Source organism: Lonchura striata, chromosome 8, assembly GCF_046129695.1.
Source record: "Lonchura striata isolate bLonStr1 chromosome 8, bLonStr1.mat, whole genome shotgun sequence".
Lineage (NCBI taxonomy): Eukaryota > Metazoa > Chordata > Aves > Passeriformes > Estrildidae > Lonchura > Lonchura striata.
The window spans coordinates 3,251,560-3,265,634 of NC_134610.1; the positions used below are offsets into that span (position 1 = coordinate 3,251,560).

The 14,075-nt window shown below is 37.8% G+C and overlaps 1 long non-coding RNA gene across 1 annotated transcript in view; it reads right to left on the reverse strand.

Annotated features, from left to right (window-relative positions):
- Positions 1-13,460, reverse strand: part of LOC144246647 (uncharacterized) — a 93,201-nt gene extending 79,741 nt beyond the window's left edge. The window contains exons 1-2 of the long non-coding RNA XR_013340314.1: positions 13,255-13,460; positions 6,485-6,587 (exon numbers count right to left, since the gene is read on the reverse strand). This is a non-coding gene — a long non-coding RNA (uncharacterized LOC144246647). The remainder of the gene's footprint in view (positions 1-6,484; positions 6,588-13,254) is intronic.
- Between the last annotated feature and the right edge of the window lie 615 nt (positions 13,461-14,075).

A 14,075-nucleotide genomic window follows, 5' to 3' on the forward strand; every position in this document is an offset into this window, starting at 1 on the left:
AGGAGTCAGAGGTTCCAGTCTCAAATTTACCCTGAGAATAAGGAATTTTGAGAAAAGTGGTGTGCAGGATGGGTAGGAAGAAAGTTTGAAAGGAAAAAGTGCCAATCTGCATAAGACTGGTAAAACAAAAACACCATCAAAAGGTCAAAATTGGTGATGTGACTTTATCTATAACAAGAAATAATGGCATCAAGGGGAATTTTGGGTAAGGGAAAGGTATGTAAGTCCCTAATTTCTGCATGAAACACACTATGCTGTGTTTTGTGGGATATTTTGATTATCTGGTGGGAAATTATGAACCTCTCCTGGAGAAGATGGCAGGAGTTTATAGTCTCCCTTCTCAAGAGGAATGGGAATTTACCTTTCCTAAAAGTCTTGTTCCAGCAGACAGAAGTAAAGGAAGAACTGATTAAGATCCCCCAAGAGTGGTAAGAGTTAATCCCTAGAGTTGAAGGCCAAATGTGTGATTTGGGAAACACAATTTGTTTCTGGATGAGATTTTTTCCCCTCTCAAATTCTGTATAAATAAAAGAACAGAGGTTCTCTGAGCTGATTTGTGTCTGCACTGAGGGCAGGGTCGAGTTAAGAGCTGAGATAGCTGAGGAAGGGGTTTTGTTTTCCATTATTAGCTACAGGAAAGGCCAGAATGTCCATTTGAACTTGAGTCTGTATCCCATCAAAGTATCGGCCTGAGGACCTAAAAGCAAACAAACAAATAAAAAAAAAAAGGCCATTATTTTTTATCAAGCTTGAAATTTCTCTCTTTGAGGCTGGTCAAGTGCTGGAAGAGGAGTCCAGTGGGAATCTTAGGAAAGATTATCCTTGGAGGTGTTCCAAGGAGGCCCTGGGCTCTGAGATTGGTCTTTTTGTGAGTGGGTGTTGGGTCTAGATGTATTAGATAAATCACCCTGCGATTCCCTGAAAAACTGAACCAGGCCAAACCAGACATAAGTGAAGTTTGTCTTGGTCTTCCATAGAATTTATTGACTTAAAGTATGTATTTGGGAAGGAAAATAGTCGTCAAATTAATTTTCCCTTGCAACTTGATATTTTTTGATATATGAGACACAAATATTCCTCATCTGATTTTGATAAGAGACAGGTTTAGCAATTTAAAATTGTATTGGTTAGAAGTATTTTAGTGTTAAATATTATATAGTTATAAAGTAAAATATTAAAGTATTAGAGCACTTTGGTTTCTGCTTGGGCTCTTTAGAAACACTCTGAAATATTGAAGAGCAACAGAGAACCAGTGAGTCAAACGAAATCAATGCAATATATTGAAATAATGAGAATATCTCTAGAATCAAGGAGGATCCCAGTATCTCCCATAGCCTGCAGTCTGGAAGTTTGCAAATTCTGGCACTGGCAATTCCCTTCCACAGCATCCAGCTCTTCCCATTTGGAATTCTGCATTTCCTTCAATGAAAGGCATTTCTTTCTTTGGGGCTCTACATCTTTTTCTTCAGACCAGTTTCAAACGTCACCAAATTTTCTGCCCTGGGTTCACTGTCCAAGAAGGCAGAAAGAATCTCTTTTCTAATTTTGTAAAAGATGGAGTCTTAATCCCTTGACTTTGAGTGATGAGGTTAAAGAAGTAGCTCATGGGGTTTTTTTTGTGGTTTTTTTTTTTTTTTTTTTTTTTTTTTTTTTTTATGAAGTGAAGGATAAAGGGACCTTTCTTTTTATGTTCCTCTAATTCTTTATACAAGTGTGAGCTTCCACTTCCACATTTAAGATTGCTCCTGGAAACTAATTTCAAGGGTTATACTTACATGAAAACCTGTACCTAGAATTATTTTTACCTCTTTTTTTTCTCTGTAACTTCCCACATCTTGATTTTTCATTCAGGAAAACGGAGGGATCATTTTGGCAATTATTATTTTCTCGTAACGACAAAACCTCATCCACAACATCTTTACATCTCATGTGTAACAGTGATAAACTGAAATGAGCTCATTGCAATAATAATTTTTGTTCTGATTTGCATGTATTCCTTTTTTTGTTGTTGTTGATATGAAGCAAGTTTGCTCTACAATGACCAAACAGTCTCACCTTTCCCTGTGTACACTGTGAGACAGAATATTTGCTTTGAAACCTGTGACAGATAAATCTCTATGGAATTCAAGGGTGAGTGACATTACTGCCACAGAGCTACAGCCTGGGTGAGGTCACCATACAGCAAGTGAGCAGAAAAATAGATATTTAAAGTCATCCAAACAGAACAGATCTGTTCTTCTGACTTGATGTAATTTCTGTTTGCAAATGGACGTTGCATCAAAGTAAAAGCTCATAAAATCATGGAATCATGGAATGGTTTGGGTTGGAAGGCACCTTAAAGCTCATCCCATTCCAACCCCTGCCAAGGGCAGGGACATCTTCCACTGTTCCAGGGTGCTCCAAGCCCTGTCCAACCTGGCCTTGGACACTTCCAGAGATTCAGAAGCAGCCACAGTTTCTCTGGGCACCCTGTGCCAGGGCTCCCCACCCTCACAGGGAGGAATTCCTTCCCAATATCCCATTGGGTGAAGCAATTTCCCCTCAATCTTTCACTCCATTGCCCAAAGTCCTTCTCCAGCTCTTTTGGAACCTCTTTAGGTACTTTCTTGTGGTGTTCTGGGTTTTTTTTCCTCCACCTTGTAAATTGAATTTCTTCTGATTTCTTTGCTCCTCTGGTTCTGTTTCTTGTTAGCAAAACTGAAGTAAAATCAGCCTTCCTATGCAACTGGAAAAAAACTGTGTTGAGTTTGGTTGTCAAACAGGGGAAGGTTCAAGAGTTTTGAGCCTGTTGTTTTATTTGAATCAATCAAAATCCAGAATTCCAATAGGTGCAATTTGTTATATGGCATAAATGGGATCATTATTGTCCTGTCTTCTCCCAGGGAGCCATCCTGCTGCTTTCTGCAAGCAAGGGTGACTTTGGCAGAGGTTTTAAACCCTCTTCTTAATAATTCCCCCCTTGAACATTTATTGCAGGTTTGGTAGTCTACCTTTATTTTCATTTAACTGCATTTACCACCTACCCACTATTTAAAAGATCTAAATCTGCCTGTGGATTCCAGAGTTGTTGATCCTGCTGGATGGATTACCCAGTGAAAAGAGTGGTTTTGGCTGTGTGGGTTCACAGATCCATTTCCCCAACATCAGGAACACCACCCATTGACAGCAGGCCTCATCAACAAGTACAGTCAGGAAACGGCCAGGAATGTCAAATATTTATCCCTTTTAAAAAATTTAATATGTTCTCCTGGGGCCTGATTACAGAATTTTTTAATGCTTACAAATTTCTTCAGTGCAACAGTACTAGTTTGTTTCCAAGGAAACAAATGTACTTATACTGCACTGCACACATTCTTAATCATTAAATTCTATAATCTCCCTGCCTCGTTCTTTCTTTTCCTCTCTCTCTCCCTCTCTCTTTGAATGGGTAACTTCTAAAAATTGTTTGCTTTTCTTTTTTTTGAGTGGAGTCCCCAGATACTCTTTAACTGCAGGTAAATTTTCAAATATGTTCTCAACAAAGCATTGTTTCACATTACTGAAAAAAAATCCCAAACCCCTTAATTGTTGAGAGCTTTTATGAAATCATCTTAATCAAGATAAATATGTATCCTTTATTCTTCTGCTATTTAATGTGCAAATTTATTTTTCTGAAGCGGATCTTCAGTGTGGTTTGATGTGAAATGTCTGGGTAGGAGTGATATTTAAAAATCAATCTTAAATGTATATTTTTTTAATTCAGGCTCTGCAGACTATGTATGTTTATGCAACACTGTTTCTGTAAGGGAAAAAAGTGTGTGAGCTTATATGGTACTTTACAAATATACAATTTATGTATAAGATGCCAGCTTTGAATTTGTCATTCAGAATATACTAAATATTAACTGAGGACTAATAGGAGCTCACTGGAGGGACGACACATTTTTAAAGTGACATCTTAGCATTCAAACCATTCATATTCTTCAATGTGAATGTAATTTTTATCTAAATGATTTCAGAGGAAAATTGATTCATTTGACTATAGTGCTCCTAAGACCAGTGGGAAGCTCATCATCTTAATATTGAATCTGTAAATCCTTTCCACTAGGGATGATTAACAGCTTTGTCAAGTGTTTATTTTACTTTAAGAAGAATATGTAATTTCCTGGCATAACTGAGACAGATTTCACTCCATTTCTTCCTTTGCATGTCACATTCATGCTGTAGGTTAGCATGATCGAGCCTACCTCTATTAGACTTCTATTTTGAGCAGTAAAAGGATAGCCTAATAAGTTTTCATAGTTTAATGAGCAGACATCAGTTTGCCCTGTGATTCATTTATACTTGATAAATAAAAACCCCTCAGCAGTCCTGATAAGAAGTAATAACAGGGAATTACTTCCAGATGGCACTTTTGCAGTGCTGCACGTGTGGTCTGAGCTGCCCATGGATAGAAACCCCACGTTCGAGCAGCCATGTGCTGCTCCCAGCACTGGGAATCCAAGGCAGACCCTTCTTGGTGGCAGGACAAGGACAGGCCACCAAGCTGAGATTTAACTGGGCAACCAGCAGCCCAAGGACAGAATTTTCCTCATTCCTGCTACAAGGGAGAATAAATTGTATTGGTAAAGCTTTACAGGAATTTCTTGATACAGCGTTTTTTCACTCCTTTTGTTATGGAGTACCTTCTTCAGCATTGAGGTTGTGGCCAAACCTCTTCTATTTCCTTGGTCTTCCTTGCTTATTTGCATTGGAGCACACCAAAAACATTCATTTAATGTATTTTTTTGGTCTACCTTTAATGTAGACAAATCTTAAAATATTTTATATTCATCATAATAAAAAAGAAGGTCTATCAAATACTTGAAAACTAATAAAATGCAATAGATTTTGATTAAAAAGAGCTTAGAAAAAGTGGGGCTGTGTGGAAGAGTTTAGCTGTGCAGGGACATTTCCATGTGCAGGGACATTTCCATGCTCAGCTTTGTATGTGAAATCCAGGGCGGGAATATTCCCAAGGGGAATGGGAAAGACAATGTTCTTGGTGCCTTAGTTGGAATATCTGATCACCTACAGATTCTTCATCACTGTGCCAGGCAATAAAAGGTTATGGAATCATGAACATCCCCACCCAAAAGCCAATACATTATGTTCACACTCTTGTCATGTCCTATGTATAATTATTTAAGGCACCAAACCCCAACATCTCCACCAAATCTGTCAGAATTCAAGAAGTGTTACGTCAATGCTATCAGGCACAGGGTGGAATTTTTGGGGAGTCCTGTGCAGGGCCAAGAGTTGGTCTTGATGATCTGTGTTGATCCCTTCCAACTCAGCACATTCTATGATTCTCTGATTCTGTGATTATCTTTTATTGGGTATTTAATTTGTAACCTTTCCCTTCTTTGACTGCCCCTATGAAATACATGAGGTTTGGCCACAACCTCAATGCTGAAGAAGACACTCAGTAAAAAAAGGAGTGAGAAAATGGTGTATCACAAGATTCCTATAAAGCTTTACAAATCTGAATTATTCTCACTTGTAGCAGGAAGGGGAAAATTCTGTCCTTGAGCTGCTGGTTGTCCAGCTAAATCTCAGCTTTTTTGTAGAGTTGTGGTGAGAAGTGTAAATGAAAAGTTTAGCCAGTAATGAGCTCTGTATGGTTTGGACCTTCTTGTGCAGACTGGCAAAGTAACAGATTTCAGGGGAGAAAAAAAAAAAGTTTGCTAAAAGCCTTACTTTCTCTTCCAATATGAGATTAATTACAGCCAAAGCGATCAGGGAATGCTCCTGCTTTAGGAATAAATGTTGTGAGTGTGATTGCCTTCAGAACAGGAGTGACACAAATCTATTCTGCCTCTGAAACGGTACCATCAAGTATTGTTTTGTTTGGGTGTTTCTGCAGAAAGTGCTCCGTGCTCTTTTCTCTCCAATTTCCTGCTCAAAGTCTAAAATAGAAATTGCAGATTAGAAAATCCTTTGAGAATGGGGTTCAGCAAGTGAAACTGCTTGAAGGTAAGTTTCATACTAGTTTGACTGAATTTAATGAGCCATTGTTAGGAACCAAGCAAGCAAGTATTCTAGTGAGGCAGGAGGTATACACAAGCTGTCTTTTCAAGAAACCATTGTAAATCTGGTAACAAAGAGAGCCTGACTTCCTCCTTGAATTACCATGTTGACAAAAAAGTCTACTGCATGCACTGATAGCAAATGAGATACGTTCTGCTGGTAAAGAAAATTAGACCTTAAATTTAACTCTCTAAAGCCTAGCATCTAGGGCAAGGGAAAAGGCAGAGTCATGCTGAAAATCAAGCTGTTGCTTCAGCACAGGCTGTGTGTAACTCCTTGTTCTGAGACAGAACATTTTGTGCAACTTTGCTCTATGATTAACAAATGTATTTTAACAGAGAGTAAAAAGCATGGGGAGAGTGGGGGGAAAAAAAAATAAACCGACATAGCAAGCTGTGTCTTTAACCAGTAGGGATTAAAGAATTCACTTTGTTACCTGGGAGGCATCAAGGTGAAGGTCTCTGGTTCTGAGGGGCTGTGCTCACTCAGTGCTTGCTAACCTTGGGCTGGCTGCTTGGAACGTGTGTCTTTGCTGTAGCCTGAAAAGGGTTTTTTAATATTTAAAGTTATTAGTTTATAGTATCCATGTAATTTCTTCAGCCAAAGGGCTTTAATTTCTTTGATGTGCATCTCTGTTCCAGCTGGTACTCCTACCACTCCTGCTGTCTCTTAGCCCTAAGTAAGGTTTCTCTCTTTGTTAAAGCTGGTGCCACTGATTTATCTTCAGCTCTGAGAAGGGCTTTTATCCATTTTAAAAGTGATGCTGCTGAGACAGCTTTCCCTTGCCCTGAGAAGATGATTTTTTAATTCATATTTGGTGGTTGGTTGGTAGGTTATTTTTTTTTTTCCTCTTTTTTTTCCCTTTCCTTTAAAAAGTATTTTTACATAGAGGTGTATTTCTCTCAGGTTGCCTGTGGGGTCTCGTTCTATGCTGTGTTTCTTCTCAGAAAAATTTTTTTTGGGAAAAAAGCAAATTTCCCTTCTTTTTGGGAACTGTCCCCACCCCACTGGGGGCTACAGACAATATTGCCCTAAATAGGATCTCGGTTGTGGTGTGGAAGACTTTTCCTCTTTCAGGGTCCTTTATCAAGGGAAATCATCCTGGACTTTCCCCCTTAAACTATTCAAACTATTTTTCTTCCCTACATGTGCTGGAGTCAAGAATGTCCTTGTGAATCAGGCTCATAATTTGTTATTTAAAGCAAATACATAGAGTTTATACACTTGTGGCTTCCTGGACTGGCCTTCCTAGGTTGTTTTTCCATTTTATTGGTTATCAACTCTTCTGTACCCCATAGTGCAGATTTTTTTTTAATATATTTAAAATTAAAATTATGGGAATTATCTTTATACAGATTACTAAAGACAGCTTTTGAAGTCATCTTGTCTTCCTTGGTTACTTGGGTTCAAGCACACCAAAAATATTTATTTAATGTATTTTTTGTCTACCTTTAACGTAGACAAATCTTAAAATGTTTTATATTCATCTTAATAAAAAAAAATCTATGAAATACCTGAAAACTAATGAAATGCAATAGATATAGATTAAAAAGACTTTATAAAAAGATTGCTGATAACCCTAAAAACCAGAAACAGACTCTGAATATGTAGCTGCTGGCCAGGAGACTTCAGAGAGACTGTACACTAAAGAAAAGAGTATTTTTTTCACAGGATCCTGATATACCTTCAGCAATTGACAATCTCCTGTGGAAAAAAAAAGCTTATTTACTGTTAAAAGTAGCAAGTCATTCCATCAAAGACAAAATTATCTTGTAACTTGGTGCAACCAAAGGCCCTGCTGCCATCTACGTGCTGAGAAATCTTCAGCCTTTTAACAGTTTTCTCTTTTGGAGTCAGTCAGAATTATGAACGATCTGGGGTCTCTTACATTGCCTGCAGATGAGACAAAATGCTGTTATGGAGGCCAGCAAATAAAGCTTTACACTAATCAAATGCTCTGCTGAATAAAATATGAGCATGTTATTTTGCATAATAAATAGCAAGCCAAAATAGAAATTGAACAGTGGCACTAATAAATAAATAAGATCATCTCAAGCTGGTTTTCAGGAGCAAAAACTTCAAACTGCATCCATTTTGGATGGGTGTGTGTGCATTAGTGGGGACAAGCAGAGGTGAAATGGTGGCATATATTGTTTTTTTCTCTACCTTTTTTTGTCTCATTCTCTGTTTGGATCATTAATCCAGCAGGAATGAGTAAAGAAACCCTTCTTACCATGGAAGTGGAGTTGGATGATTTTTAAGTTCCCTTCCAACACAATATCTGTATTTCTTTTCTTGCCTTGCAAAGCCAAAGCCTTGCAGTTGGTTTCTGCTTTCTGGAAAGAAAAAAGATCCTCTTTTCACTGAGAAAAGCAGTTTTAATATTTCATTTTAGGTGGCTGGGAGTCTCTGTCTGCAGGCAGGTCAGGGAAGTTGCTGCTGTGCTCCTTGGGCACGTCTCTGCTCTTTGGAGAAGTTTTCTCCCCATCAGGAAACATAAGAAAAGGGGAAATATTTTGCTTTTGATATGCGTTGACTTTCAGTGAAATAAGAGGCTTTCAAAGAAAAACAAACCTATTGCCATAGAGTAGTTCTGTTATGAAGAGGAACCAAAAACCCAGACAAAGCATTTTTAACGAGTTCTGCTGTAGTTTTTAATTAACATCTCCTTCATTCCCTCCCTAAACTCAGAATACATGAAGATGTTTGAGCAGCCCAGTGTCAAACTGGACTTTAAATTTAAACCAAAGACCTGTGGGACAGGGAGGATCTGTGGTACCCCTTCCATAAATCACGAGAAAAATCGAAACAAAGCCAAACAGGAATTATTTTTTAAATTTTTTTTAGGAAATCATGTGTCACCTGTCACCACTGGTGACACTGCAACCAAAGCAGTAACAAAAATCTGAAGAGGTCAGCAAATTTTCAGTTACCTCATTTCCTCTTCTCCTTTTACTTTTTTTTTTAATGTATTTTTTCCTTGCTTTTTAATCACAGGAGAGTTTGGGGGTTTTTGGTTTGTTTGGGTTTTTTTTTTTTGTTTTGTTTTGTTTTATCTTTTTTTTTGTTTGTTTTGGTTTGTTTTTTTTTTTTTTTCCTTTGTTTTGTTTCTTTTTATTCTTAGGAATGAATATCAGGAAACTGCTCTGCCTTTGCTGTTTGGTTTCAGTTTTCATTCTGAGGTGGCAGGGCTGGGGCCAGGCAGGGATGTTTCCAGTGAGGTGCCAGGGCTGGGAGTTCCTCATGCAGCATTTGAGTCACCAGGGATGGAGGCAGCAAAGCAAGAAAGAAAGGATCTGTCTCAGCAATGTGATGCACTCAGCCCTTCCCAAGTTTCTTCTCAAAAAATTAAGCTTATTTATACCCACAAGACATATAAATCCATTATGGAGGCATTACATTTTCTTTATTTTTTTTCCTTCACACAAAACCAGACAAGACCATTTTCTGTTATTTCTCAATCTATCTCAAGTTGGGCCAACTTTTTTTTTTTTTCCTAAACCTATATCAAATACTTTCAAATTACAGCTTTAAATTTTCACCTCTGATGCCCATAATAACCATCTTTTCCTCTTCTTCATGAGGCTCACTGCTTCCTAATCTTTTATTAAAAAAAAAAAAAAAAAAAAACAGCTCATATTTTGTACTTTTTTCTCTCATTTCCTCCTGATGTCACAAGTTTAATCTTGAGAACTGCTCTCCCAGTTTAGCTCATTAATGCCCATCTGCTGTTCAGGGGAGCACCCTCACCCATCCTGCTCTCAGTGCCTTGGATATCTACAGAAAATTTCAGATCCCATTTCCCCAGGTGTGTGACTTGCTGCTTAGAATCCATAATGCCCCAAGCATTGCATTTTCCATAAATAAATAAACATATCTATTTATTTCCACAAATATATATCTATATATGTAATTTCAACTTTCCTACACTCTATGCAGAGTAGCCCAGTGACTCTTTTGCTGTTTAATACTTGATTTTTTTGAGAAGTCATTGTGAGAACCCAAAATTCAGACTCGAACCCCTCAAGTGATATTTAGGTGTTTAAATCTTTCCTGAACCTGCTCCTTTTTCTGTAAATTAGGGAGAAAGTTCCCCAAAGTGGGAAATATTAATGAAAATTAATTACTCATTCTCATAACAACCTTTTTCTGAAACTGAGGTTCATTTTTCCACAAATTGTTAATCCTAAATGACTATACTGATAAAAAATATTACTTATTTGCAGGCAGTTTGTTAATAGAAAACAGGATCCCTATTTATCCTGGAATTTATTCTCGATTGATAACTCAAGTGTATCTTTTTTGTCTCTTTGACCTCTAGATATGCTAAAAAAGAATAGCAAATAAATCCTATTAAATTAAAGGATTCATATTCACATTCCTGCTGTCTACTGAATGTATTTTCCCTGAAAAGTCCTTGGCTTGCTTATTGGTGTTGGATAACACCACATTTTATTAAAGATCTGTGAAGTGTTTCCTAAGATGTTACACAGAGTATTTTATTTATTATTTTTTAGACATTTAAGTTTTACAAAATCTTCTTGGCTTTGCATAGGTGATAACAGGAAAAAGGAATAATGAGACAAAACCTCTTCTTTTGGGCTTTTTAATTGAGAAATAAATTATTTCATGTCTTCTCATTAGTTATTCCCATGGCTTCTGATGACAAGGTGCCAACTTTCACACTTTAAGCAGGTTAATTAACCAGGTAGTAATGAAATTGGGTGATACCTGTGTGTTGGTGAGCCACAGCTCCTAATAATGTGCTTTAATGTCTCTGAAAGGATATTTTCAGCTCCAGCTCTTCTCAGCACTGCATAAATAAATGCTTCCCAGCTAACAGGCAAACTCATTTTAAAGTTGCACTTTGGTCACCATTATTATGCTCCTTGAAGTAGATGTTGATATTTCTGCCCTTTTTGAGACTATAAAGGGGCACCAAGAAAGGTGGAAGACCTCAAATGTTGTGTTTATTTTCCTCCTATCCACTGGCCACATGTGTTAAATATTTTAATGCTGTTTCTTTCCCCTAGAAATGATAAAATTAGGTTTAAAAATTGATGTTTAAAGGTTTTCTAGGATAAAATTGTTGTAGGAATGTGAGCAAGTAGCAGGGACCAAGGTTAACAGAGTACCACATGTGCACGAGGAAGGAAACACATTTGGAAAAGATAAGGAAAAAAACCCAGAAACACAACAAAAATTGAATTTTGAGCTTTCCAAGAGCAAGTCTCATTAGTTGTGTGATTTATCTAATTTAAGACATATCTTTTAAAGAATCCCAAGGAGTATCCTTAGCTGGAAGAGTTGCTAATAAGCAGTTGTGTTGGAAGGGATGTAAAGAAATGCTTGAGCTTAATTTTTCTGCTTGAAATATTCAGACACAAGTGGTACAATTATTTTTTTTTTCATGGCAAACAAATTATTACCCAAGTTTTGTGTTCCTTCTTGCTGGCGATCTGCTCACACAGCAATTCTGATTTCTAGGAAAGTATTTGTTATTTCTAAATATTTACTGGATGGTTTATGCAAACAAGTGTTGGCCTCATTCAAGCACTGATCATTTTTACCAGTCGTTGTTTATAACACACAATTTGTCATCAAAATCACATGGGCATTGTCTCCATTCTCTTACTGGACATATGACTGCTTAAAAAATGAGGAATAACAATGCTGGCAAGTGAATGAAGAAAAACGAAGTCTTTCCTCATATGAATTTTTTCAACAAATAAACATTTAGGCCAAACTTAAAAGGTCTTGCAAATATTTGTCTGAATAAACCAGCCAGGGCCCATCTGAACACTCGCTGAGAGCAAATAACACGACCCAACAGCAAACAGCAAAGCAAATTTCCCAGCCTTGTTTGTAAAAGTAATCTTCAGCAAGTATTTTGGATTGTTTGACCACATACACCCTGGTGTTTACTCACAGAGGCTGCTGAGCTTGAAGGCATCTTCCTAGGCAAAACAGGTGAAATATGAACTGAATTCATATGGTATTATGCTATTTTTAAATTATTTTTGAAAAATAAATAGCCCTTTTTTTATATATTAAACACTGAGATTCTTTTTGTAATAGAAAGTTTAAGGAAAATTCTGTTGACTGATGAAGAACTTTGCTGTGTAAAATGCCAGTAGTTTTATTTGTTTGCTCTAGTAGTGAAAACTCTTCTAATAATGATTTTCTCCGTGTTTTATTTGTTTGTTTGGGTGAGGATTGGTTGTGTTCCTGCTTTTAAGCAGTGGGATCATCAGTTGGGAGCAATTTTCTTCCCTGGGACAGAGTTTAGTGCTGCTGGAAGTACTGGGAAGTCAGCAAGTAATTAATAAATTCAGTGAGTAAATGGTGGCTTATCCAACACAACCCGAATTTAAGATCTCAGGACGAGGTGGTCTGAGAAGATTAAACTCCACTTGGCTGGGATGTGTTGAATAATGATTGAACACCCAGAGCATCTCAGCCCTGCATCTCCCACTCTTTTTATTTTACACATCACAATTACCAGCCATGATCTTCATTCATGACTTATTGTGGGCGACAGGCCATAATCCTCATTCATGACCAGCTAGAACAGAAAAAAAACCCAAAAAACCAACAAAAAGCCAACCCACCACACAAAACAAAAGCCCTTCACGGTACTTAGAGAGAACATGACATTATGCAGAGTTTCCCTCATTCTGAGAGCAGTACAGATACAACAAATGCCACAGCAGAGATGCTTTTAAAGCATCTGTTTAAAAAAAGAAAAAAATTAAAAAATGCAGCTTCCCTAAGTTGTTGTGGGGAAGAGAAAAAAGCAGGGTGGAATTGCAAACATGTATATCATTACTGCAACTGCATTCCATTTATTTTCCTTTTGCAAAATAAATTACATAAATGGGGTTTGTATTGTTAGCTATTCTTCATTCAGAGATTGGGATAATTAGGTTTCAAATACGGTGATGTTTTAAAACACATTTAATTTAGTAAAATTGGTAAGGAAGCTACAGCAATTAAAAATAAAGGACAAAAGTTTCTTTTGCCTTCCTGGGTAATTTGGGGTGAATTTAGACTATGGCATTAGAAGTACAAAAGGTAACTAAAAATGCCATTAAATGAAATGTTCCCAGTCCAAGCAATTTCCTTCTTAACAGAAAGTAAAATGCAAACAGAGATTACTAAAACCCTGCTGTGTTTAATTTAAGTGTATGTAAGCCTTTTACTCACAGTTATTTTGTCTGGAGATAATCATGTAGATCCTCAGTGGTCAGAGCTGTGAAGCGTGTGTTGTCAAAAGTTGCTCACTCTTTGATTCCCCCTCGCTTCTGTCAGCCATGGTTCACATCATGCAAGCTCAGCTCATTCATCTTCTGACAGGGTGGGATTCTCCCATTCCTGTCTCCATCAATTTGTTCCTGTCGCCTCTGGATTGCTCGCAGAAATGCCGAAAAAGTGTGCGAGCTGGGTGTAAATTATCATTATTTCTCTGGCTAACTGCAGGGATGGAGCACATCAGCAACAGGCAGGGTTGTTAAACCAGAGGGAAAACTCAGAATCTTCTGTAGGTTCATTATTCTGCAGAAATAAAAGGGCTGGAGAGGCAGTGGATACAGAGCCATGCACTGATTCTGGAGAGGTTTGGTTCGTGCTTCCGAGAGGGAATTCTGTGCAGCCAGAGATCAGGGGCTGCACAGAATTCCTGCTGCTCTCTCGGGCAGGGGGGTCAGTGAGGATTTTGCCCCACAAAAAGAGGTGCTGTGTGGGGAGTTTCTTTTGGCACAGAGATTTTTGTGTTGGTGCTTTATATTGGTACCTTATATCTGGTCTGGATGTGCTCTAGGAGAGGTGAAGTGAGGAGATTTTTTGTTACCAAAGTCTTGATTCATGACAGTTTTCACTCTGTAGACAGTTGCTTCTGCTTCCATAGGGACCAGAAACTGCATTCACCACTAAGGCAGTGGAAGCAGAGTGGATATAAAACATTTTGCACTTGCCAGCCGTGGAGTGTGGAATATTCACAGCAGCCACCAGCTGGGAATGAGCCAAAA